Source organism: Equus caballus, chromosome 10 (genome assembly GCF_041296265.1).
Source record: "Equus caballus isolate H_3958 breed thoroughbred chromosome 10, TB-T2T, whole genome shotgun sequence".
In the NCBI taxonomy this organism is placed as follows: Eukaryota; Metazoa; Chordata; class Mammalia; order Perissodactyla; family Equidae; genus Equus; species Equus caballus.
Window position 1 is genome coordinate 43,712,262 of NC_091693.1, and position 27,262 is coordinate 43,739,523.

The 27,262-nt window shown below is 38.5% G+C and overlaps 1 pseudogene; it reads right to left on the reverse strand.

The window, feature by feature from the left end:
• The window catches only part of LOC100069941 (proto-oncogene serine/threonine-protein kinase mos-like), a 48,927-nt pseudogene extending 21,982 nt beyond the window's left edge, over window positions 1-26,945 (reverse strand).
• Between the last annotated feature and the right edge of the window lie 317 nt (window positions 26,946-27,262).

Sequence of the window (27,262 nt, forward strand, 5' to 3'; positions counted from 1 at the left end):
CCAACACAAAATGGCCTAACCATGTTTGGATATTTTTCTTTCCTTATAAACCTGCTCTTCTTGAATTTCCTGCCTTGGTAACTCGTACTGTTCACAAGTCCCTTGGTGGGATGAGAATGGCTGCAAGAGGGGAGAAGGGTCCCACAGGGCCATGCATGAGCCTGGAAGACAAGTTTATCAAAGCCAAGGTGGACACCTAAATCAGGGCTGTGTGCACAGCTAATAGCCAAATGGGAATGTGGACCAGAGAGAGGTTGACTGGATGCCAGAACCAAGGGGACCCAAAGCCAGGAGTCTAAGTACCAGAGAGAATGAAAGCAAGACAGGAAACCTGAGAAAACTGCTTGAAAAAGACACAGTGGACTGAGACAGGCCAATATGTACCAGACATTGTGGTACACATTGTGCAGTAGCTACATAGTGGTACACAGTGTGCAGGTAGGGAAAGGACAGTCAGTGCTTTACAAAATGCTTTCGCACTTTTATTTCTTTTGAGCAACGACTCTGTTACAGAAGTGAGGAATTGAGTAATGTGCCCCATGTCACAGAGTTGGAAAGTGGGTGAGCCTAGTCTTATACCTAGGCCACTGACTTCAAGTCCTAAGTCATGTCTGCACCTGCACTCCATCCAAGTTAGGGCAGTCCAGATGAAGGTGGCAATAACGGTAACCCTAAAATGACGTTGAAGTTTCAACTGCAGTTGTACCTCCTGTTGTAATGTTCTTATTTTCCACTCTCTCCTGCCTCTACCTGTGACCCTGAGGCCAAGAGAAGACAAAGATTTTTCTTCGGTAGGCTCTTGCTATTTCCCAATAACACTTACTTGCATGAAAGCAACCAAAAAGGGATAGAAAGGAGAGCGGACATACTACTTGTCGAGCTGAGACTGATTCATTTTGCCCCGAACTCACCACTTTTGTGACTCAGGTTTTTTTAAAATCCCTAATTGGAAACAACAAGTGTTAAGCACCAAAGTCAATCATCACAGAAAAAGAGACAGAATTTTCTTTTGCCTTTCAACATGAGCCTTAAAAATGGTCAACTTTATTAGGAGGTGCATTTCTTGGCAATTCATTTTAGAACATGATGGGCTGTGACTCTAGTATAGAGTATTTGCAAAGTGGGAGTTTAACACAATGAAGCAAAAAATAAACGTTGAATGAAGTACTAGTTTCAAAAATCAGATTACAAATTGTGTACAAACTCATTACCAATATTTTCCCTGATGGACGCTTAGGAAGGCAAACATTCACTGTTCTACTGCGTTTCATAAATTACAATGATTTATGGTTTGCCATGTGCTTATAAAGTGATCTTTAGAAGAACTGGCCATTATGCTGCCTAGATCGTTTAAAATTGCAGGAGTGTGGAATGAGTCTATGTAATGAAGAATTCTGACCGGATTTGTTTTTCCTATTTTTGGAAGAAAATTGGGCTGCCAAACAAACATTTAAAGTTAAATTATATTTCTCCCATATGCAAAATACACTTTAAAATTATTTTTGCTTTTCTTTTTCAAAAGCGTAAACATTACAGAACCAGCGGAAAGTAGAAACAAATGTTTAGCACCAAAATGAATCACATACAATAATGCCACATCGTAATGTAACACTTGTTATCATTTTGTGTGTATTCCCTTCCAGTGTTTTTTCATATGCATATATTTTACATGGTGATAATATACAATTCTGCTGAGTAGATATGTCATAGCTTGCTAAACTATTCTCTTGTTTCGCTTGCTTCTGATTTTCCATTATAAACATTAGGTTTTAAAAATGCTTGATGGATATAGAATATGATTGTCGTTGTTTTCCCAAGGGAGGAAAGGTGTCACTCTTATAAATCCTAAACAAATATAAGCCAAAATTCACTTATGGACTATTTTTTGATGCACACATTGATCTTCTCTGGCCTCCAATGCAGTTAAATATACATTTCCACCCCTGAGTGTCATTAAGCCTGAAATGGCTCTGCTCCAAAAGACCTGGATCCTTTGTGTTAAGTGTTGCGCACAAAAAATGACTAACACCTGCAACTGCAATATAATACATCCACCTCTGTCCCTCTAATCGCTTGATAAAAGGACAGATCATATTTCTAAACCCAAATATTTATCTCAGCATAGCTTAGTGGTGATGAGCCTGGGTTTTGAAGTCCAGCTGACCTAGGTTCAAGCTCTGATTCTGCTCCTCACTGCTGTGGACAGGGCAGCTGTCTCATTCAATTCCAGGAGCACATTCACATTAGAGTCTTGATGAATGGTGCCCCTGTAGCGGGGCAGTGCAGTGCCACTTACCAAGACCTCAGTGGGAATGCACGCATGGAGCTGGACAAGGTAGCTACCCAGGCTTTGGGTAAGTTGCTCCATCTCTGAGGCTCAGCTTCCAAATCTGTAAAACAGGGGAGTGATAACAGTACCTAACTTATTGAACTGTTGTGCAAATTACAGGGGAGAATATTGTAGTAAAGTATTTAGCACAGTGCCAGAATATAGTAAGACCTCAATACACCTATTATACTTTTTCCAAAAATGTACACTTTTCAAAAGAAGGACTTAGAAAGAGTAAGTTCTTTTGCATGCTTCCCATCATATGGTTGGTTTCTGTTCTCGGTTACTATATCAGTCTACTCAGAATGGAAGAACAGCATGAAAAGAATAGAATAGAATAACCATCTGCTCATACTCTCCATCCCTCAGCCTGAAGGCTGATCTAATTTTAACTTAAACCAGAATCACAAATTATCCCGGAACTAAACTGCTTGTAATCCACAGGCTCTTGAGAATCAGCTGTGGGAATCTCTTTTAGCTTAGATGGAATTCAGTGAGGCCACAAGCTACAGCAGGAACTCCTTAGCTACAGAAACTGGAGGAGAAGTGAGCCAGGGATTGGGTAGAGGTGGAAGACAAGCAAGGATGATCAAGTTCAGAATGCTGAGAGAGGAGTGTGAAAGGTAGCCATATTCAGGAAAGGTCAGAGAAATAGAGGGTGAGCACAGTCATGAGTCTGTAGAAAAATCACTCATAAATCTAATAAACACTACTGAGTGCCATTCTGTGCTGATTCTTAGGAATTAAAGAAGGGAATGAACATAAGCGATACCATCACTTATTCTCATGAGGCTTATCTACTTTTGTTTGTATCTTGGGCATGGGAGGGAGGTAGATTGAGTCAGAGCAAAGAGCATCACTAGAACAGACATAGAACTAAGGTTCCAGTCCAATCAAAGATCTTGGAGCCAACTCAGATGCTCCCTAAAGTAGTTATAGATCTTCGAGTTATCTAGCTTAATTCCTCTGGAGGCTTGTAGATCAGGAGGGAAGGAGAAGCACTGTGAGGTCAACCAACATGTCTTCTCTTGCTGCCTCTTATTCCAACCCCGCAGGGACTGGGACCAGATCCAATTATTTGTGGACTGAAGTAGGGAATTGGGGTGGAAGAGGGGGCATGTAAAAGAGCTGCCCAATTGGATACAGCCTAACCCATCCTGGACTCCCTCAAAGAACCAGTCTATAATGAATCAAATTGGACTTTCAGACTTGCAAATTGAGAGAAGAATGTTCAAGAAGAGAAAAAGGATTCTCAAAGTGGACAATATGCTGCAAATTAAGAGATATTTTGGACGTGAACTCTTTTCCACAGGATGACAGTTTAATCATGCTGATTTCTCAGCATAAAATGTAGTTTTGTCAGATAGATTTTTAACCATAATTTACTTTAACCACCCTACTGCAGTTCTGAAACAGAAGACAGCCAACTCTGTCAGAGAAAACTCAATTTGTCCTTTACATCATCAAAATGCTCTTGTCTCAGGTGAGAAGCCCCAATAACCATGCACAGATTTCCTTATAAATTACTTATCTTTTAGGTGCTGTATGCTTACTACTTCACTATGTTTCCTTTTAAGTTTAAGTTTGTAGGACATGACTCATGTCATATTTCTAGAAGGCCAATGCTAAGTGAGTATGCTTCAATATAGTAAGATCCAAGGTTGCCATTAATCTTGCAAGCTTCATTTAAGGAAGGTGTAAAGTAGGATAATAATTCACCCTAAAGTCATCGATTTAGGTCCTCGAAGTCATTTTTTAACAATAAAGAGGACTGTTCTCTGGGAAGAAATAAAAGTATACACATGATACTTATAATACTAATACAAGACGTTCAATTCTCCTATGGAGACCTTTATCCATCTGCAAAGATCTTGCCTCTGAATCAGGTAGAATGCTCTCCCAAGTGAGTCAACATTCCCACACAATGGTGGAGAGGGATGTGGTGTGGAAAATACAGCTTAATACATTCCAGAAGAGGAGGAAGAGAACTAGAGGATGGCTGAAGATTTCAGGATTTTGGGGTCTATTCAGAGCCAGCTCTAGACATAGATGGTTAAGGAGGTTAAGGATTGTTTAGTCAAAGGTTGTCTGGTTACAAGAAACAGACAGTCATGCCAGTGAGCTTGAGAAAAAAGGGTGTGTGAGTGTGTGTGTGTGTGTGTGTGTGTGTGTTTAAAGACTGAAGGGCAAGAAGTGCAGTCTGGTCTCACAAAAGAATGGAACCACCTCTGGAAAAGGTCTTTGTCTCTCCAGCACCACATGGTCTCTCATCTTTTTCCTCTCAAGTGTTCTACTTCATTTTATTCTCTACAGGCTGGCTTTCCATGTTTTGCGTTACACACGCCAAAAATGGCTACAGACCTCCGCTTTGCATCACTTCCCATTCTAAGGCTGCCACTGCCTCACTAGAGCCTTCAAGTCCCAAATACACATTCTTATAAGAGAGACTCTAATTGGCTCAGCTTGGGGCAGGTGTCCTTCGGGCTAGCTGCCCACTCAGCAGAAGTGAGGGGGGCAGACTCTCTGAGAAGGAGTATGAGGATAGGAGAAATGATTGGCAGAGGAAATATTTTAAGAAACACAATGGCAATTCTTTGGCAAAATTTCTTCTTCTCTGTGTGCTATTTAATTATAATCACTCTTTAAGTTCTTTGAAACAGACCAGAAAGTACTGTTAAAATATACATGTATCATCTCACAGGGGTAAATGAATTTAGTCCTCTAGCACCATTTTTAAGATCTTGTCACAAAAAAATCAGCTTAATCAGTTAATAACCTATCCAGCCAATAACTAACAGCCCACAAAGTCCCTGAAGGGAAAGTGTCACGGACATATAAAATGTAATTGCAATAACAGAGAAAGAGAAGATGGTTAGAGTTCAGTAGTTACCTAGAGGATGTGACAGATGGAGGTTACTGGGTGCCCACAAGTCTGACCTGTTTCAGCTCATTATGGATCCAAACTCCTGCTCACCCCTAGGCCTTTGCTCACTGACACGTTCATCCTCTTCTTTACCTTGCTAACTCCTACTCTCTCTTCAGTACTGTTGTGGGTTGAATTAGATATGTTGAAGTACTAACCCCAGGTATCTGTGAATATGTTATTTGGAAATAGAGTGTTGCAGATGTAATCAAGTTAAGATGAAGTCACGTTAGATTATGGTGGGCCCTAAACCCAATGAATGGTGTATTTACAAGGAGAGGGAGGTTTACACACAAGGAAGAAGGCCATGTGACCATGGAGGCAGAGAGTGGAGTGATGCAACTACAAGCTAAGGAATGTAAAGCATTGCCAGTAGCCATCAGAAGTGAGAAGAGCCAAGGAAGCATTTCTTTCTAGAAACTTCAATGTTAGACTGACCCTGCCAACACCTTGATTTTGGATTTCTAACTTCCAGAATTGTAAAGAATAAATTTCTGTTATTTTAAGCCACTCAGCTTGTGGTACTTTGTTGTGGAAGTCACAAGAAACTAATACAAGTGTTATGCTCAGGTGGTGCCACCCCTGGATTTGTGGCTCAGGCAACATTTGCAATACATTGAATGTCAGTACCCCTTCACCCCCAAATTCATATATTGAAATCCTAACCCCCAATGTGATGGCATTAGGAGGTAGGGCCTTTGGGATTTGTGCCTGTACAAAAGTGACCCCAGAGAGATCTCTTGCCCCTTCTACCATGTGAGGACACAGTGAGAAGACAGCTGTCTTTGAACCAGGCACGAGCTTCACCAGACACTGAATTTGCCAGCACCTTGATCTTGGACTTCCAGCCTCTAGAACTGTGGGAAACAGATATCTGCTGTTCATAAGCCACCCAGTCTATGGTATTTTGTTACAGCAGCCTGAATGGACTAAGGCAACAGTCGGATTGTGTTGGTGCCCTTCCTCTCTATGACCATCCTATGCTTCTCATGGCCATAGCTACCATCTTGCTACCACAGTAGAGATGACACTATTCCATAATTGTGTACTTTCCTGTCTCTGGATTGTAAAGATTTTGAGGTACCAGAAACTGTCCTTGGATTTTTATATCTCTGGTGCCTAGCAGAGAGTAGGGAATTCAATAAGTGCTTATTAAAATGAGATGACAATTATTTCCATATATATTAAATCTACAATGCTCCTATGTGAAAATATTTACATCTCAAGAATTTAAGACACGCAAGTATGGGACAAATTAGATTCACATTGTTGAATTTCACCCCATACATTAAGCTATGCTACAGGAAGAAATGAGGGAGCCATATGATTGAATAACTGAGTGTACTAACTTCTACTTGGTTGCCCCCAGACCACGTAAAATAAGAAAAATATTTTTTAATTTAAAAAGTATACTTCTTTGGGGAAAAAAAGAGGCCTTGGGTGGGTTTTATGAATTTAAATCTCCATAGAGTCCCTTTCCATTCAAATAAAGTAGTTGTAATTCATGAATTCAGAAATGTGGTACAAATGCAGATGAAGATAAATAGCACATGAGCCATTGGAGACAGGCAGATTCACGGGGGAAATTAGAAGCTGTCGTCAGGAGAGTTAATGGAAAGTCCACTAATCCTAATTTTCAGACAGGATAAATGGGATTGTGTGCTTCCTATCCAATTTGTTCTTACATTAGGCCTGCCTCTCTGGAGAGGATGGGGGTGGTGTTTCCATTCACCCCCCCCAAGTACATATTAGCTGCCACAATGCCGTTTTGAGATGTCTGCCATAAATTTTGGAAATGTTTCTATTTTTTCTAAGTAAAGAAATAGCTAAGAGATTCTCTGTGTTATCTAAGGATATTAGTTCTCTCTAGTGTGAATAATCACTACTTAATGTTAGACTGTTCTTCAGAAAAGTATTACAAATTGTCTGCTGGATGACATGTAGCTCAGGGGGTGCTGGGCAGACAGTCTCATCAACACATCAAATGGCATAATTACACATTCCATAATGCATGTCACTATGGTAAGGGTGTGGGCAGAATCTATTTTTATGTATTTATTTATTTTTTTGGTGAGGAAGATTGGCCCTGAGCCAAAATCTGTGCCAATCCTCCTCCACTTTGCATGTGGGACACTGCCATAGCATGGCTTGATGAGTGGTGTGTAGGTCTGCACCGAGGATCCAGGCCCACAAACCCTGGGCTGCCAAAGCAGAGTGCACAAACAACAACTACGCCACCCAGCTGGCCCTATCTTTTTTTATTTTTACACTCAAAAGAAGTTTCAACGTCTAGAAGATTGCAAGTGTAGTCTCTGAGAATCACTCTTCTATTGTATTTGTTATACTCAATCCAGTTTCTGAAATATTTCTCACATTCAGTTCCTTGTGTGGTAAACACTGGGGTTCCTTTGTCAATTGTCATTCCATTTTTGATGAGTATCCTAATCCAAGCCAGGGACTGGTTTAAGGATGGGTGTGTAACACAATTCTGGCTCATGAGCTGTGGGAGAAGTTTGCTGGTGTGGGGTAAGAGGTGCATATTCTAGAAAATATGTCCTTGCTCCTAACAGAGAGCCACAGGAAAAGATAGTTTCTCTTTAGCCTCTGGACATTGTCTGGTCTGGATGTAGGGCCTGAAACTACTGCAGCCATCTTGCTATTTGAGGAAAACAGCCTCACCGAGATGGCAGAGCAGAGGAATGAAAGAACTTGGGCCCTTAACGACACCTTTAAGAAGCGAATCCAAGAATTTTGAGGTCCCCTCTACTTGGAGACTTGCCAGTAATATTAAGTAATAAATTTCCTCATTATTTAAGCCAGGTTTTACATTAGTTGTACCTGAAGGTATTCAAACTGCTATACTCTACTTAGATTCCACTGTGGAAACGGCAGGCCCATGACTACACTGCAAATCAATAGCTGAGTCAGTACCTGCAGTGGACGTATCTTTTTCTGCCTAAACCCTCTGTGATAGTCTTTCCTTTCCAATTCTTATTCCATGTAGTTTCAGGGGCTGTCCCAAACTTCTGCCTCCACAGGGGTCTGTGACCCAGGATCTGGCCACTGAGATTACCCCAGCAACCTGGCTGCAGTGACCTGTTCCAGGAGGGCCTTATGACCCAAGCTAGGCCAATGGGCAGCAACATTAGCAATCTTACTCTAACTCTTGGGAGAGGGGAATCTTTTTCTGCCAGAGTTGCTAACCTGTTAGGTTATAATCTTAGAGGTGCCAATGGCCATTTTTGCCATTACATGGAAAGAGCCTGAATACGAATGGAGTCAACACAGAGGAAAGTAACAGAGAAGGATAAAGAAAGAGAGGGAGTGCATGTACCTTTATGACACTTGTCTCAGTCCGTGTGGGCTTCTATAAAAAATTGTCATAGACTGTGTGGCTTAAGCAACAGAAATTTAATCCTCACAGTTCTGGAGGCTGGGAAGTTGAAGATTAAGACACTAGCAGTTCAGTGTCCGATGAGGGCCCACTTTTTGGTTCGTAAGTTGGCTGTCTTCTCACTGTGTCTCATATGGCAGAAGAGGCAAGGAAGCTCTCTGGGGTCTATTTTATATGGGCACTAATCCCATGTATGAAGGCTCTGCCCTCATGACCTGTTCACCTCCCAATGGCCCTACCTCCTAATAATACCATCACATTGGGGTTAGGATTTCAACATATGAATTTTGGGAGACACAAACACTTAGACCATAGCAACACTGACCCAACTCTGCCAGAAGCTCAGCTCTATATTTGGCCTTTTCAATGACGTAAACTCAGAAGGTCCCTTTCAGCTTAAATCCGTTTGAGCTGGTTTCTTTACTTACAATCAAAAGGATTTACATAAATTACATCGATAGCTACCATTTTCTGAACACCAGTAATGTTCCAGGCATATTATCTCATCATCTCTAAGTTCACAGTGACTCTGGAATGTAATATGTATCAGTGTACAGATGAAAAAGCTGAATGTCAGAGGGTTTGCCCTCTGTTCAGAGACATGCCCTCTTCACATACTATCAACAAGCAGAGTTGAGATACAAACCCAGGCCTGTCAGGCTCAAAAGACAGTGTGCTTTCCCTCATACCACCCCTCGTCACTGGCACTAGGAACATCCACATTGCATTGCAGAGAGCCCATACTTTTTTTTTGAAATCTGGTAATTTTTCAAATGATAATTTATCTTTTTAGTAAAATATAGCAATGGATTCCAATTTCTGTTACTACTTCTCCCTCATTTCCCGGTATTTTTTGTACACACATGGAGCTACTTGATGGAACACTTGCAATTTCTCACTTCTTTTGCTCTTGCTGTTTCTTTCTGGAATTTCCTTTTGTTTCTCCATCATCAAATCCTGTGCATCCTTGATGATACAGCTCAAATGTTGCTTTTTAAAAAGCATGACTTACTGTTACTTTTCTAACATCTGCTCTTCTGTGTTTATACAATTTGAACTCATTGATATAGCTGTCCATTTTTAATGGACTCTTATAGATTAGCCCACTTGTACATTTTCATTCTAACTCTCCGTTACACATTCATGTTAAACACATGCCCTCACCAGCTAGATTCCAAAGGGGAGGGAGCTTCATTTGTCCAAATAAAGTCTCTGGGAGACAATTTTCATACCAAATGTGTCACGTGATAAAGCAAATTTAAAATACCATGCAATGCTGTATTTAAAAATTTTAGTATCAAAATCACATTATGATTAGTGTCTTGAGACTTTAAAAAATTAATGGTAAAGGCTCATATAAGCCACACGTTGCTTATTACCTCGTGTGTATTACCTCACGTGTAACGTTGCATGTTACCTCATGTGTATTATAGCTACATTTTTAGGTAACACTAATTGACTCAGTTTTTCTAAAATTTGTATATATTGGAGCTAGTTTATGGGAGGGTTACCTTACAAAATTGTGTAAAAATGGACAGAATAATTGGCATAGAAAGATATACTAATCAGGAAAAAAAATACACGAAACCAATGTTCTAACTAGTTGAATGTAGTTTATGTACACGAGAATAAGCTTTTCCTTGACACACAGATTAACACAAGTGATGCAGTATCTCAAGGTTTTCTACCTTCATATCCTCAAAAGCAAAATCATGAAAGCAAACATGCAATTACCAGTAATGATATGAGTACAATAACTTGCTTTGCTTCCAGCCATTTGTTCCTTTCTAGTTTGGAGCAGAAAGGAATTCTTAAGCAGGTATTGTTAATCAAATTCCTCCTCTTTACTTATGTATGACCCTATTCCTAAAACGTATTTTTGATAAAAGTTTTTCAAGCGTCTCTCAAAATGATGGGCTACTTAATTTGGATATACTTCTCTTTCTTTCCTTCTCTCTCTCTCCTTTCTCTCCCATTTCTCCCCCACCCCCTCCCTTTCTTTCTCTGAGGGGTCCTTGACTTTACCAGTGTGGTGTTGACAGGAGTAAAGCTAAAGCATACACATATGTTTTGTTCTTTTCCTCTCCCTCTCTTTTACTGCCTGAACTCTAGGACTAATGTCCTTTTTAATATCTCATATCATCACAGTTTAAACTTTGGGTAAGTCAGGCTATGTAAGACTTTGCAGGATGATGATGTTCAAATATTAGGTGACTGAGAAAATCTGAACCATCCTAGAGTGTTTAAGCAATTTATTTTTCATATGCAACTTTAACAGAGAAGCTCTTCTTAAAGTAAATCCTTGCATTGGCTTCTCAGTTTAGCCCAATTTTAGATCCCTTAAGAGGAAAAAAACTCTGGTTCCTGGAAAGGAGAAATAATATCTTAATTCATGACAGTGAGAAGTCAGAACCCAAAGCTCTGATTTCTCTTTCCCACACTTAACTCGTTATACAGACCCAGGTTCGTTGCTCCGTGTCTCCAGGTCTCACCCACTTCCTGAAATTGACAACTCCGTGATTCCAGAGTCCAGCTCAAGACTCCCACATGTCGTTGGTGCAGTAGACTTTGAAGCTTCCTGTAAGTGTCAGCAGTGACAGATGGTTACGTTTTTGCTTCAAGGAGCTTATGTTCTTGTTGGGCACTGTCATTTCCTAAAGAGAAGTAAAATTACCCCATCTTTTAGTGTTATTTGCTGTAAAATGTTCAGTTCTTATTGTCTCTGAACAGTTGAGCATCTCTGAACATCTCTGGAAGCAGAGTGATTTTCACCTATTTCATTTTCTTTATCAACATTATTTCAGAGAATTTACCAAGAATTTAAAATTCAATATAAAAAGTTAATGTCACATTTCACTCTACGATTATTTGCACATCCAAAAATTGTGCAACCATTAGACTGTTTTATAAGTTGAATATTATGTCACTAAATATCATGATCTAATAGCCCTGAGATAAACGGTTCACAACTTGTTCTTTCCTTTATAGGTATAGTTGATGCTTCCAGTATCTGTCAATTTAGCTACAGGGCTAAAGCGTCTAGTAAATAAGAGTCTCCAGTCATTGACTGCGACCCACCTGTCTGGCCCATCACATGGATCCAGATAGACAGAGACACATGTCTGCACTAATGCAGCCACATGCACCAAATGGGTGCAACAAGAGTCTCCAGGTACTGACTGCAACTCACCTGTCTGACCCACCACATGGATCCAGATAGACAGAGACACATGTCTACACCAGCACAGCCATATGCACCAAATATGTGCAAATACTGTTTAAAAATGCTTTGCATGACAGAACAATCTCACTACCTGCAACAAACTGGGGCATCATTACCTATTAGGGAAAAGGAGAAATGCACACCCACGTTCTAAAGCAGCCACACTTAAAAAATCGTACTTGAAATGCTCAAGGACAAAATGTCTCTCAGCATTTGTAGAAGATATACCAAGGTAAAGCATTCTGATAACACTTGATCTCAGGTGATCTGCCTTTCAAAAATGTCCAGTCCTCAGACTACTAAAGAAGCATTCCTCCCTCTGCAAGTGTCCCTTCCTCTTTTATTTTGTATATGATAACCATGAATATCATTGCCTCATATTGGAAAGAATTTAAAAAATCATCATGGTCACTTATATTTTATTCCTCATATATAAGTAATATTCTAAAGCTTATTTTAGATTTATCTATGAAGTGTGTGGTCCTTCTTGTTTGGAAAAGACACATATGCAATTATGATATGATATTAACGTGATGTTTCAGTAGACTTTGCAAATTTCCAAGATAATTATCTCATTATGTTTATATATAACCAAGACAAAAAGATTTACTAAGATTATTCAAAGACCTTAATCTTTAAAATTAAGTGCTTACCGTTATTTTTATTTTCTGACGTGTTACCAAAGCACTCTCATGCTTACCCTTATTATGACACTCATCAAGCAGTATTATAATTGCGTGGGGTTTTTTTATATCTTCTCACTAGACTAGAAACATTTCATAGTCAAGGAATTTATAGTACTTATTCAGTATTCTCACTCTGTGCATTATCTAAGAAAGATAAATGATAGAGAGATGATACATAGATGATAAATTTGATAGATGGATATAAATAGAAAGATAGATTGATAGATACATAGTAGGTAGGTAGGTAGGTAGATGGATAGACGAGAATAGATAGATATGGATTCTGCCCTGTGGCTTTAATCCCCCAAAGTCCAACAAATGATAATTAAGTTTGATACTTTTGATAACCACAGTTAAATAAAGTCTTAAATAGAAAAAGCAGAAACCAGAAGGTACCTAGGGATAAGGGTAACAAAATTCCTAAAATGCTAAACTAAGTTCCTCAAGGGATTGATTTAAATTTACATAATGTGTTTACAGAAAGTGTTTGTAGAGCAGCTAAATTGATGAGGTGCACAAGCAAAAGGCAGAAAGGAGGGGAAAACTCTTCTCCAAGGACTGTTGAAACTCGTTATTATATATTGAAGACCATTGAGAACAAATGTGAAGATACTATCACTATTCTGAGATGGGTTCAAAAACATTGAAAGTCAGACAATGTAACCAGAAGTTACCATAAACACTATAAAATCTGAAAATGTGAATGGCAAACTTGGAACACTAGAACTGAAGGACAATTTCAAAACACTAATAATCTGCAAGATTTAGAGATATTGTCACTTTCTGTGTCAATTGTGACAATATTGTCACCGTCTTCATAGTGAAGCGATGACATTTCAGTACTTGAGGACATGGAAAGAAATGCACTCCAATCAAAGAGTTTTAGATGCCATTTCTTTTTTCCCAGCAGATCACTGCCCTTGCAATAACCAGACATTTCTAGCCCTGCTTTCAAGTCCTCTGCCTAAATGTGGGACTCTTCCTGGGGTTTGGGAGTGGACCATAAAGGGATGCCAGCACCTTACACCTGAAGCTCTGCAGACTTGACTCTTCCTACCAACAAGAGTGGTTACACTAACACTTTTTATTCTTCTTCGCAGGTAGAAATCGTGGGTCCAAAATGAGATGCAATTGCAAATGCCTTTTTCAATACATTCAGACCATTCATTCACAGTCAAAGAAATTGTTAGTATTTATAGCTAATTTTCTTCTTCTTGAGAGTCATTCTTGTGCGTTTGCTGGGTTGTGGAATGAAGGAATTCCTTGTTATCATGAGGCTCTTGCTTGTTTTTTTGTGCTTCGTCCCTTTGTTCTGCATATCCACCTGGCTGGCACATGCCTGCCTCAGTATCTGGGCTCATCCCATCTTCCTAGCCCACAACTTCCAGCCCGTCCTCTCCAGCTATCAAACTCCTACCAATCATCCAGGCCCAGGTAACTCATCTCTGTGAAGCTTTCTGTTCTACCCTGGCCCACCGGCATCACTCCTGCCTCTCAACTCTGAGAGCGATTATGTCAGCAAACCTGGCATTTTCAAACACTGCTTTCATTGTGAGGTAACTTTTTATGTATATCTTATTTTCCTCAGTTGGATAGTAGATTCCTTGAAGTTAAGAGCTATATTTGATTTTTTTTTTTATTCCACAGTGTATATATATATATGTGTGTCTGCATGTGTGTGTGTGTATACACTTTCCTTACTAAATATGATCAACAAAGAATTGTCTATTAACAATAGATATTGTGGATATTATATAGGAGAAAGAATATGAACTTGGTACAATCTCATTGTATCACATAAATTAATATTAAAACAAGATACTATATCCATCTCCACTCTCTCAACGACTATTGGGCCTTCCCCAATAGTAATTAACAGTGCTTGCCAGCCTGTAGTAAAAGGAATACTGTCATCCATTGCTGTGGCAGTATGAATTGGTATAATTCCTTTGAAAAACAATGTTAGAATGAATCAAGAGCCTTAAAAATGCTCATATCCCATGGATCCAGTAATTTTCCTTATTATATATATCATTAAAAATTATCCTAGAGCCAGCCATGATGGCCTAGTGGTTAAAGTCAGGCATGCTCCTTTTTGGCTGCTCAGGTTTGGTTCCTGTGCATCTGTCAGTAGCCATGCTGTGGTGGTGGCTCACATAGAAGAACTAGAAGGACCTACAACTAGAATATACAACTATGTGCTGGGGCTTTGGGGAGGAAAAAAAAGGAGAGGAAGTTTGGCAATAGATGTTAGCTCAGGGCAAATCTTTCCCAGCAAATAAAATAAAATAAAATAAAATCCCAAGTATGAAAATGGTTGCTGTACAAAGTTATATGTTATGGCATTATTTATAGTAGTAAAACACAAGAAATACCTAAATGCAGGCAAATGGTTATAAACTATGCTACATTCATTGGATGAAATATTTTTTCACCGTTAATACCTTTTCTTGAAAATATTATCAGTTATAAGATGGTGGGGGAAAAAGGCATAATACAAAATTAAACATGTATACATATGTATACATTACATATATATACACACAATTCTGTGGTTATAGTTATATATAACTATATATAACTGGTGGTTGTTTACAAAATGGCTACATAAAGAATAAGAAGAAGATGCATAGAGAAAAATACAGAAATTGTTACAAGTGGTTTTGCTTGGGGCTATAATGGGACTATAGGAATTGTTTTTCTATTTTATGTTTACTTTCTGAATTTTACAGATTTAAAAAGATATACGAATTTTATATTTAAAAAATTTACTAGCTTTTTCAGCATCTACTGTTTTGTATAACTTTTGCAGTTATGTAGACAAGTGGAATATATTTAACTGATTTTTCAGAAAACCTTCTTTTTTTTTGCTAAACAACATATGAATGCAGAAAAGCTCTTTGTTTTGGGATTTATACCAAAAATTATGATAAATAAGCCCATCTAAGAAATTGAAGAATGTATTATTATTGGTTAAAAAAGAAAAAAAGACATTTATAATTCCCATTCTAAAACTACTACATGAAAAAAAGACATTTATAATTCCCATTCTAAAACTACTACATGTAAAAAGAAATTTTTACAACCTCTGAAGTTCAAATATGTACATTTTTTATTTTCCTGTTTTGTCATCACATATGAAAATGTGCCTTTCCAGGAAATAAATTGTTAAGTCAGGAGATTTTTGTTGTTGTTTATTTTTAATTAAATGTGCAATGAGAATGAAAAAGTGTTTTTTTGAGTAAGATTAGCCCTGAGCTAACATCTGCCACCAATCCTCCTCTTTTTTGCTGAGGAAGACTGGCCCTGGGCTAAGATCCGTGCCCATCTTCCTCTACTTTATATGTGGGACACCTGCCACAGCATAGCTTGATGAGTTGTGTACAGGTCCACACCTGGGATCTGAACTGGCAAATCCCAGGCCACCAAAGTGGAACATGCAAACTTAACTGCTGCACCACCGGGCTGGCCCCAAGAATAAAAAATTTTTAACTAAAAATCTGCAAATTAATACATCAGTCCTTCATATTTGCCTTCAATTAAGTTCAGATTTCTTTTTTAAAAGTTGTGAAACACAGCTCTTTATTTTATAAGTAAACGTTAGAAGCATCAAGGGAAGGGAGAAGGGCTTGACTCTGGTATCTACTGCCCCAGCATCTGTGACCATGAAAGTTTTTCAAAATGTGGAAAAGATCACTTATGAGAATTGTAGAAATGAACGTGAGAGAATGTGAATTTCCAAAGACGGCTGGCGGAGACCTAGGGCCAATGTGGCAGTGCCTGGAACCAGCAAAAAATCCAGCAGCTCATGCAGGTATTCACCTAGCCTGACAGTCCCACCCAGAGCCTCCCTTTGAGGAAATAAGGCGGAAACTGAAACCAGATTATTGTCCAAACTACAGGTATTCTGTGAAGACACAAAATGTGAGGTAACACGGGAATTTGTAGTTGCAGCAGAATCTCTATTGTCTGATGTGGAGCATTTGGCCTTTAGTGCATAATAAGGGTGAACATGTAACACGAAGATGATGGCAAAGTGTTTCTTCCCAGCTTCCTGGGAAAAATGTTTGTTTTTAATCATGCCTCCTTGACTGTAAGTATTTAAAAAAGAAAACACTTTAGATAACAAGCACTGTTCCCCAAAAGGTAACCTCTATCCTGACTTCAATCACAATAGATGATTTTTGCCTGTTTTTAACTTTGAATACACATACACACATACAAACACACAAATATGGAATCATGTATTTCTTTGTGTGATTGGCGTCTCTTGTTCAACAGTTTGCCAGATCTATCCATCTGCTGAATGTAAAAATAGCCTATTCTTTTCATTGTTGTATAATGTTTTATTACATGAATATTCCACAACATGAGTTGTTTTGTCTTGCAGTTTCTACCTATTACAAATAATTTTGTTATAAATGTTCTTGTGCATGTCTTTTGGTGAAATATGTACTCATTTCTGTTGGGTAGATGACTTGGAATGGAATAGCTGTGACACAGGGATGTTTATGTTCAGTTTTAGTAGTTATTGCCAACCAGTTTTCCAAATTGTGATAATTTGCACTCTCAAGCACCCGTTGCTCCACATTCTTGTTAACACTTGATATTGTCAGCCTCGTTAATTTTAGCCATTCTGGAGTGGAATGGTATCTCATTAAGGTATTAATTTGAATTTCTCTGATGAATGATGAAATTGGGTACATTTTAATGTCTATTGTCCATTTATATACCCTCTTTTGTAAAAGAGGGTATATAAATTTTCTGTTCCAGTTGTTCTTTTTCTGTTCCAGTTGTTCGCCTACTTTTCTAGTCAATCTGTCTTTTTCTTACTGATTTGTAAAAGTTCTTTATATGTTCTAAAGATGAGTCCTTTGTCAGATACATGTAGTGCAAATGTCCTGGTATATTTATGTATCACAAATTTCTTCTCCCACTATGCTACTTGCTTTCTTACCTTATTTATAGTGTCTTTTAATGAACAAAGGTTCTAAATCTTAATATAGTTCAATTCATAAATCTGTTTCTATGTATAGTTTTTCTGTGTCCTCTTTAGGAAAGGTTCAACTACTCCAAGGTCATGAAATCATTCTCCTTTATTATTATTTTTTGTGTGTGCTGAGGAAGATTTGCCCTGAGCTGACATCTGTGCCAGTCTTCCTCTATTTTGTATGTGGCTTGTTGCCACAGCATGGCTGATGTGTGGTGTAGGTCTGTGGGCAGGATCTGAACCCATGCACCCCGGGCTGCCAAAATGGAGTGTGCCGAACTTAACCACGCCACAGACCCGGATCCATTCTCTTTTATTTTTATTTAGAGGTTTTAGTGTTTTGCTTTTGACATTTATATCTTTTATCCATCTTAAATTAATTTTTGCATATGGTTTGAGATAGGGGCTTACATTTATAAATTAATTATATCAAAATGGCCATGGTTTCATCACTGTACCTCAATGTCACTATTTTCATAAATCTAGTAATTGCATATGTGTAGTTCTCATTCTATCGGTCATTTGTTTATTTACACACCAATATCATATCACATACTTAATACAGTTTTGTAGAAAGTTTTGATATCTTGAGTGTAAGTCCTCCCGCCTTGCTCTTCATTAAGACTATCTTAGCTTTTCTTGGCTCTTTATATTTCCACATAAATTTCAGAAGTGGCATGTTAATTTCCAAAAAGAAGTATATATATATATATATTTTGAGGAAGATTAGCCCTGAGCTAACCACTGCCAATCCTCCTCTTTTTGCTGAGGAAGCCTGGCCCTGAGCTAACATCCGTGCCCATCTTCCTCTACTTTATATGTGGGATGCCTGCCACAGCATGGCTTTTGCCAAGAGGTGCCATGTCCACACCCAGGATCCCATCTGGTGAACCCCGGGCTGAACGTGCGCGCTTAACTGCTGCACCACCGGACCAGCCCCACAAAAGAAATATTCTGCTGGGATTTTAACAGGGGTTGTATTGAATCTATTGATCAGATTATGGATAATTGGCATTTTCACAAGAACACTGCTTCCTATCCGTGAACTTGTTATATCCCTCCATTTATTCAAGGCTTCTTATTTTAAGAAAGGTTTAGCAGTAGTCTACATAGAGGTGTTACGTATATTCATTTATATTTGTTTCTAGGTGTTTGATGTTTATTGATGCTATTATATATGGTATGGCTTAAAAAATTTTAATTTAGATAACATTTTTTGTGTATTGACCTTGTAATTTACCAGGTAGTCAGTGACTTTGCTGAGTTGACACATATAATTCTACTAGTTTTTCTATAGATCTTTTTGGATGCTTTTATGTACACAATTGTGTTGTCTTCAAATAATTAGTTTTACTTCTTCGTTTTCAATCCTTATAACCTTTACTTCTTTTCCTTGCCATATTGCACTGATGAGGATCTTCAGAATAACATTAAATAGAAGTGATAGTCCCAAAATTAGGGAGAAAGCTTTAAATATTTTATCATTGAGTATAATATTTGCTATACACATTTTGTGGGTGCTCTTCATAAAAGTAGGGGAGTTTCCTCTCTTTCTAGGCTGCTATAAGAAGTTCTAATTTTCTTTTTTTTTAAAAAAACTGTGGGTTTTGAATTTCATCAAATGCTTTTTCTACATCTATTAAGAAAATCCTTTTACTTTTAATTCTATAAATATGGTGAATTACATTAATTGAATTTTGGATGTTAAATGATTTTGCATTCTTGGAACAAACCTAATATTGGTGTGTTTTTCCTTTGTTGTGATATCCTTGTCAGGTTTTATTATCAAGTTGATGCTGACCTAATAGGAAAAGTTAGGAAGTGTTCATTCCTGTTCAGTTTGCTGGAAGAGTTTAGTAAGACATGTTATTTCTTCCTTAAATATTTAGGGAAACTCCCTGATGAAGCCATTTGAGCCTGGATATTTCTTTGAAAAAAGTCTTTAAATTACAGATTCAATTTTATTATTTGACATAATATTATTCAGATTTTCTACTTCTTCCTGTGTGTTTTATAGTAAGTTGTTTTACAGAAACTTTTCAAAAGTTACTTGGATTAGTTTCTACCTACCTCTTGCCTTCGATGTGGTTATGTTATTTATTTGAAATAGAGCAAGATCCTTTGTTTCTGTTTCTATTCTATTTGGGGTCACTCTCATCCCTGTTTTGTTTTGTTGAGTATGTGAAATATTAATATGGTTCTAAATGTTAGATTTATGTAAAAAGGTCTTTTCAAACAATTGTTCTTCCCTCCATTGCTTATAGGCTATTCCCATCCCTTTATCCTCCTGTATCTTTCTTACACAAAATGTAGCATATTTTTATTATACAAAAAGTAACATATTATACTCTTTTGTACTTTGATTCTTTTCCTTAACAGTATATTCTAGAAATCACTGCATATCCGTTCAGAGATCTCCAATTTTCTTTTTTTATATAGCTGTATGGCTGCATAGTACTCTATGTTGTGGGTGTATCAGGTTTATTTAACCATTCTCCTATGTATAAGCATTTTGGTTGTTTCACATATTTTGCAATTACAAACAATGTTGCAAAGAGTTTTTGTATTGTAAGAAGTTTATCCTAAGGGTAAATTCCTAGAAATGGGATAGCTGGGTTAAAAGGTAAATTTATGTGTATTTTTGCCATATATTTCCACATTTCCCTCCAAAAGGATTGTACCCACTTGTATTCCCACCAGAAAAGTATGAGCATACCTGTTTTCTCACAGTCATGCCAACAGAATGTGCTGCCATGCTTTTTAGTTTTTGTCAATCTGGTAGGCCATAGATGATATCCCTGTGTGATTTTTAATTTGCTTCTTTTTCTGAGTTAAGATTGAATATATTTTCATATGTTTAAGGGCCATGTGTATCTATACTTTGTGTTATGCTATAAATATTGTCTCCCATTTTATCAGATCTTTTGAACTTATTTGTAGGGGTTCTTTTTCTTGCTATGTAATTTTAAAAACTTTTTTGAAATAAAATTTATTAATCTTTCCTTTTGTTACAAGTGGATTTTAAGTCATAGTTAGAAAACTTTTCCTTTCTCTCTATTATAAAAGAATTCACTCATTTTATTTGTAGTGTTTGTGTGGTTTTGTATTTTCTACATTTAGATCATTCCTCCATGTGGAGTTTGTTCTCGTGTATGGTGTAATACAAAGACATACTTTTTTTTTTTTTTAAGACTTTTTATTTTTTTCCTCTTTCTCCCCAAAGCCCTCCTGTACACAGCTGTATATTCTTAGCTATGGGTCCTTCTAGTTGTGGCATGTGGGACACCGCCTCAGCGTGGTCTGATGAGCAGTGCCATGTCCACGCCCAGGATTTGAACTGACGAAACACTGGGCTGCCTGCAGCAGAGCACACAGACTTAACCACTCGGCCATGGGGCCAGCCCCCAAGACATAGTCTTATCTTTCTTCCAAAAGGCTAACCAGTTGTCCCAGCACCATTTATTAAGTTCATCTTTGCTGCAGCGATTTGCAATGCTACCTTTACCATAGACTAAATTTCCAGATGTACTTGGGTCTATGTCTTGACTTTGTATGCTCACATGGTCTGTTTGTCTATTCATGTGCCTGAATCAGAATGTCTTAATTACAGAGGTTAACAGTATGTTTTAATCAACTGCATTTTAATATTAAAATTGATCATTGGATTCATTTGTTATCACTTTCCCTAAATTATCCAAGAACTCTGTTGTGTAGGGGGGTGGGGTCAAGTTTGTTGTTAATCAAATCTAAACATTCTGTTCATGCTTTCAAATACGAGGTGAAGAGAAAGCTGGGGAATTTGATTGTGTCCCAGATTTTTGCTGCTGTCTTTTGGATAAAGATCAGATGACGCTGTTGCTGAAAATTGGCCTCCTCAGTTCCAGTGTCTGTGCCCTGCAGCAGGGATGATGCTGCTGGTCCAGAGCTGTGTCAGCTGCAGTTTCCTTAAAAAAGTGTGGTTTTGTATTGTTGGAGGTGTCTCTTCAGGCAGAATTCACAGAAGCAAGATTTCTAACTCAAAATATAAATAAGTATGTAGTTTTGTTAGATATTGCCAAATTCTCTTCTATAAGGTTATACTGGTTTGCATTCCCACTAGCAATGGGTGAGAGCATTGTTTTCCCACAGCCTTGCCAATGAATGTACTGTCATACACTACTTAGTATTTGCCACTGCTATGGTCTGAATGTTTGTGGCCTCCTAATGCCCAATGTAATGGCATTTGGAGGTGAGGGCTTTAGGAGCTGGTTAGGTCATGAGGACAAAGCTGTCATGAATGAGAAGGATACCTTCATCAAAGAGGCCTGAGGAAACTCCCTTGCCCCGTCCATCATGCCGGTTGCAGTGAGGAGATGGCCATCAATGGAGAAGCTGTGTCTCCCCAGACACCAAATCTGCTGGCACCATGATCTTGGACTTCTCAGCCTCCAGAACTGTGAGAAATAAATTTCTATTGTTTCTAAGCCACCCAGTCTATGGCATTTTGTTATAGCAGCCCTGAGTGGACTCAGAGAGATGGTAACACTTCCCTGCAGTATTATTCCTTCTTCAGGTGGGGAACTGGATGGCCAGTTTCCACCCCAGAACAAAGTGCAGGAACATTATGCCAGACTCCCCTCACTGCCTGCAGCATCCCCCTAAGACGCCCTTTGTGTCCTCTCTTGCTAGTGATCTTCAGGCAGGAAGACCCCCGTCCAACAGAGAGGATCTTATCATGATGAACCTCAAAGGTAAGTGGACATAATCTCCCTCTCATTTCTCCCAAGGAGTTGATATCTTGGCAAAATTGCTTAACCCCTACTCACCTACCAGCTTATAAACCAAGAAGTACCAAAAGGGGGAAATTTTATAAGCCACACAAGCTCCTGATAATACCCTTGTGCTAGGGAAATGACTTGTCTTTCATTGACAGGAAGAAGAGAGGCAATCTTCCGACTTTCTTTGGAACAAAGACATCTCTGTCCACCAGAACAGAGAAACAGCAACCCATATTAAATTGATAGCTTCTTAAAGTTTCAATTTACTGATGATCCCACTGGCCCAAAAGACATCATCTCTAGGAATGCTTTCCTAAGTGCCATGGAATGTCCCAGCCTCGAGGTACCTCTAGGTTAAGCAGTACCCTCCAAGAAGCTTGATGGACAACTCCCAAGCAGTCTTGGGTATGGAGGATCTAATTATGAAATCACTGATGTCAGAGGAAATGATGCAACTTCTGAGGAATTTGGTACCATAGTCACTGCTAATATCTGCCCTCAGCGTGCTGGACTCCTCTAACGTAGAGATTTGCCAGTTGGCACAAACACTGAGCTTTTACCCCACCCTAAGTCAAGGCTCTAGGACTTCAGGTGTTACTCTCTTCAATGAAGGAGCAGGACAGGTTTTTGTTCCCCGCCAGGAGTGGCACCATCCTTTGGCTGTCCCCTATCCTACTCAGCCGGCTATAGATCCCTGGCAGCCCTGTGGGAGCTGACCTATTTTAACCCCTCAGGCTCTGATATAGCATTCCTAACTCTCAAAGATGCTGAGGGATTGGAACAGCACACAGTTACTTCTATAAACAGACAATCCTAGAATGGACTCCCCTACCTAGCAAGTGAGTATCTTCCCAGGAGACATTTGTGTGTGTGTGAGATTTCCTTCAGCACATTTAATCAACATTGCCTGAAGGGTGGATTTATATGCTCTTACAATATCAAGCAGGGGAAACATTCCCCAGTGAGACACAAGATTTATCCTTATAATATAATCTATAATACAATCAGGTAAAAGAGATGCAATCATTTCACATAAAGCCCATTTAAATATACCAATTATTTTCAAAGTTTTATTTTAAAAATTCTTTTTTAAATTTCATTGAGGTCATAATAGTTTATAACATTGTGAAATTTCAGTTGTACGTTATTATTTGTCAGTCTCCACATAAATGTGCCCCTTCACCTCTTGTGCCCACCCCGCAACCTCCTTCCCCTCTGGTAACCACTACTCTATTCTCTTTGTCCCTGTGTTTGTTTATCTTCCAAATATGAGTGAAATCATACAGTGTTTGCCTTTCTCTGTCTGGTTTATTTCGCTTAACATAATACTTACAAGGTCGATCCATGATGTTGCAAATGGGATGATTTTGTCTTTTTCATGGCTGAGTAGTATTCCATTGTATATATATATATATATATATATATATATATACACCACATCTTCTTTATCCAACCATCAGTCAATGGGCACTTGGGTTGCTTCCATGTCTTGGCTATAGTGAATAGGGCTGCAACGAACATAGGAGTGCAGAAGTCTCTGAATTGTTGATTTCAAGTTCTTTGGATAAATATCCAATAGTGGCATAGCTGGGTCATATGGTATTTCTATTTTTAACTTTTTGAGAAATCTCCATATTGTTTTCCATAGTGGCTGAACTAGTTTGCATTCTCACCAGCAGTGTATGGAGGGTTCCCTTTTCTCCACATCATCTCCAGCATTTGCTATTTCTTGTCTTGGTAATTATAGCCATTCTAACAGGTGTAAGGTGATATCTTAGTGTAGTTTTGACTCGCATTTCCCTGATGATTAGTGATATTGAACATCTTTTCGTGTGCCTATTGCCCATCTGTATATCTTCTTTGGAAAAATGTCTATTCATATCCTCTGTCCGTTTTTTGATTGGGTTGTTTGGTTTTTTGTTGTTAAGTTGTGTGAGTCGTTTACATATTTTGGAAGTTAACCCCTTGTCAGATATATGATTTGCAAATATTTTCTCCCAGTTGGTGGACTACCTTTTAGTTTTGTTTCTGGTTTCCTTTGCCTTGTAGAAGATCTTTAGTCTGATGAAGTCTCATTTGTTTATTTTTTCTTCTGTTTCCCTTGCCCAAGTAGACATGGTATTCAAAAAGATCCTTCTAAGACCAACGTCAAAAAGTGTACTGCCTATATCTTCTTCTAAGAATTTTATTGCTTCAGGTCTTACCTTCAAGTCTTTTATCCATTTTGAGTTAATTTTTTGTATAGTGAACGATAATGGTCTATGTTCATTCTTTTGCATGTGGCTGTCCAGTTTCCCCAATACCATTTATTGAAGAGACTTTCCTTTCTCCATTGTATGTTCTTAGCTCCAGGAGATTTTCTTGATACATAAAATAGTGGAGGAAAGAGGCAGGAAGGAAGAAAAGGAGGGAAGTTTACAAAATGTTTTGTGATATAGTGCCTTCTAAATCCACTGGTGGCCAGGCATAGTGGCCACCTGCCTAACCTATTTCAATTCTGATTAGTTATTTATTACATAGTAAGCATCCAGTTGATAGAAGAGCTGAAATCTTTAAATCGTCCAATAGTCTTGCCATCTGTAAAGTATGACACTAATCAGCTACTCTTTTTGTAAACAGTTTGAATCCCACAGATTAATAGATCTTCTCAAATAATGAAAAATCAACATACATAAACTAAGTATCTTGCACATAGTAACCGCTCAAATAGTCTTTGAGGGAGGTAGAATTTTATGAAAAATTTTACGTGTAATTTCATACAAACCTATTCTGGGGAGAGAGTCCATCATCATTTTCAATGGATTACTATCCCCAAAAAGGTTAGCAACAGCCAGACTAGGGTATGGGATTTCATTTAATCCATATTAAATATTGCACATATATGAAAGCAATGGCCCTTCCATTATGCAATCTCATACTCTTCTTAAATAAACAACATGGTCTTTGCCACAATTTTAATGACTATTTAAAGCAATGAAAACAAAGATATATGCAAATGTTAATTTAGCATATGAACAATGTCCTTGAGCATTATCTATTTTACTTGAAAAAAATCTTGTCCATATTTCTTAACAATAAACAGTTTTCTTTTCTCTTCCTAATGGTGCTTCCTTCAAAGGAAAAATATAAATTTTCACAAATATGAACTGAAAGAGATTTTTAATTTTTTAAAAGATTTCTATCCATCATCATACTGTTTGGGGAGTACTAACCTATTTGCCAGAAAATTCAGATCTTCTTATATATCCAGTGTTTATTTATTTAAAAAGTAGGCCATTAAAGTAACAGATGAGTATGAAGGTGAATTATGAGATACCTAAAGAATTTTTTTAAGCAACTATGGTGCTTGACAAGACAAACAGAAGAAGCATGATAAAAATCTGAAGAATGAGTGAATGTTTGACATTTAAACAGCTCAAGGCCATATAAATTTCTTCCACCCAGAATTACTAATTTAAATTCTGGGCCCTCAAGCAAAATGTCATAAAGTAAGAGAAGGCATGGAGCACCTCTGGGGATTTAATTCTGACCAACAAAGGAGGACTTTGTGGGAGTGACAGAAGGAACGAAAAAAGACCACATCATCTTGGAGTTCACAAAAGAACAGGAATGAAGTGCTGGACATTTCTGGACATACGTTCCAGATTGACTTAAAAAGTTAACTTCAGGGCTGGCCCCGTGGTCGAGTGGTTAAGTTCGCGCGCTCCGCTGCAGGCGGCCCAGTGTTTCGTTGGTTCGAATCCTGGGCGCGGACATGGCACTGCTCATCAAACCACGCTGAGGCAGCGTCCCACGTGCCACAACTAGAAGGACCCACAACGAAGAATATACAACTATGTACCTGGGGGCTTTGGGGAGAAAAAGGAAAAAAAAATAAAATCTTTAAAAAAAAAAAAAGGGCAGAGGACCTGAATAGACATTTAAAAAAAAAAAAAAAAGTTAACTTCAAAAAGTTCCGGGAAGAATAAAGATATGCCAACAGCCAGAGACACACACACACAAGTGACACATGAAGATCAAAGATCGTGAGCAGTGAAATTCTGCCTATACATTCAAACAATTCAAATAGATGGGGGTGTGGGGTGGACACCAGGGAACCCAGCATGGCAGCATAGGGAGTCTCTGACAAGTTCAGGCTTTTAAAGGACATGAGTCAAATATGAAGGAAAGAAAGGAAAAACACAGGCAAGTATAAACAATAGCATGAACTGTTAGGGATAACTCAGGGAAGTCAAAGATCGAAGTTGAGCAAAGAGTTGAGGACAAAAACTACGGAGAACAATACAATGTTGTCTAAAGCACTTGATTCATACCAAGTAGTACAAAGCATGGAGTATATGTTGCTATCTCCTCCATTTTGTAGAGGAGAAAACTGAGGTGCCAAGTGGTAAAGTAGCTTCTGCCGTATCATGTACCTTTCAAACAGTGGAGCAGAGATTTCAAACCAGTGAAGGACACATTGCTTACTTGCGTATCCTTCCATGTCCAGGAACGTCCTTTAACCCTGGCCCTTCTCCTTCTCTCTCACCCTTCCGCTGTGTGGTCGAGGAACAAATACCTGATTTGTGAGCTTGGACGGAAAAACTGTACCTACCAGTCTCTTCCTCCTGCTCTCTCGGGAGAGAGCTGCTTCTGCAAACCATGATCTCAGATGCTCACAGCCTTGAGGTAACTTAGAGATGAAGTCTTTGCCCCCTGGAAGAACGTCTGCAGTGGTCCAGAAGTGGCTGTGACTAACCGGGAACGTCTGCCACATCCTAGGATGCAACTCCAGCTCACCAGCTGCCAGATGAGTCAAATTTTCCAATATCAGCTCTCCCAATCATGCGATGGTATGTTTATTTCCCATAGGCCTCATTTTTTGAGGGGTCTATTTCTCGGTTAGTTCAGAATACGGGTTTCTCAAAGAGCTCAGCAAAGCCCTGTTTCATATGACCTCAAGCCCGAGTTCCCAACCACC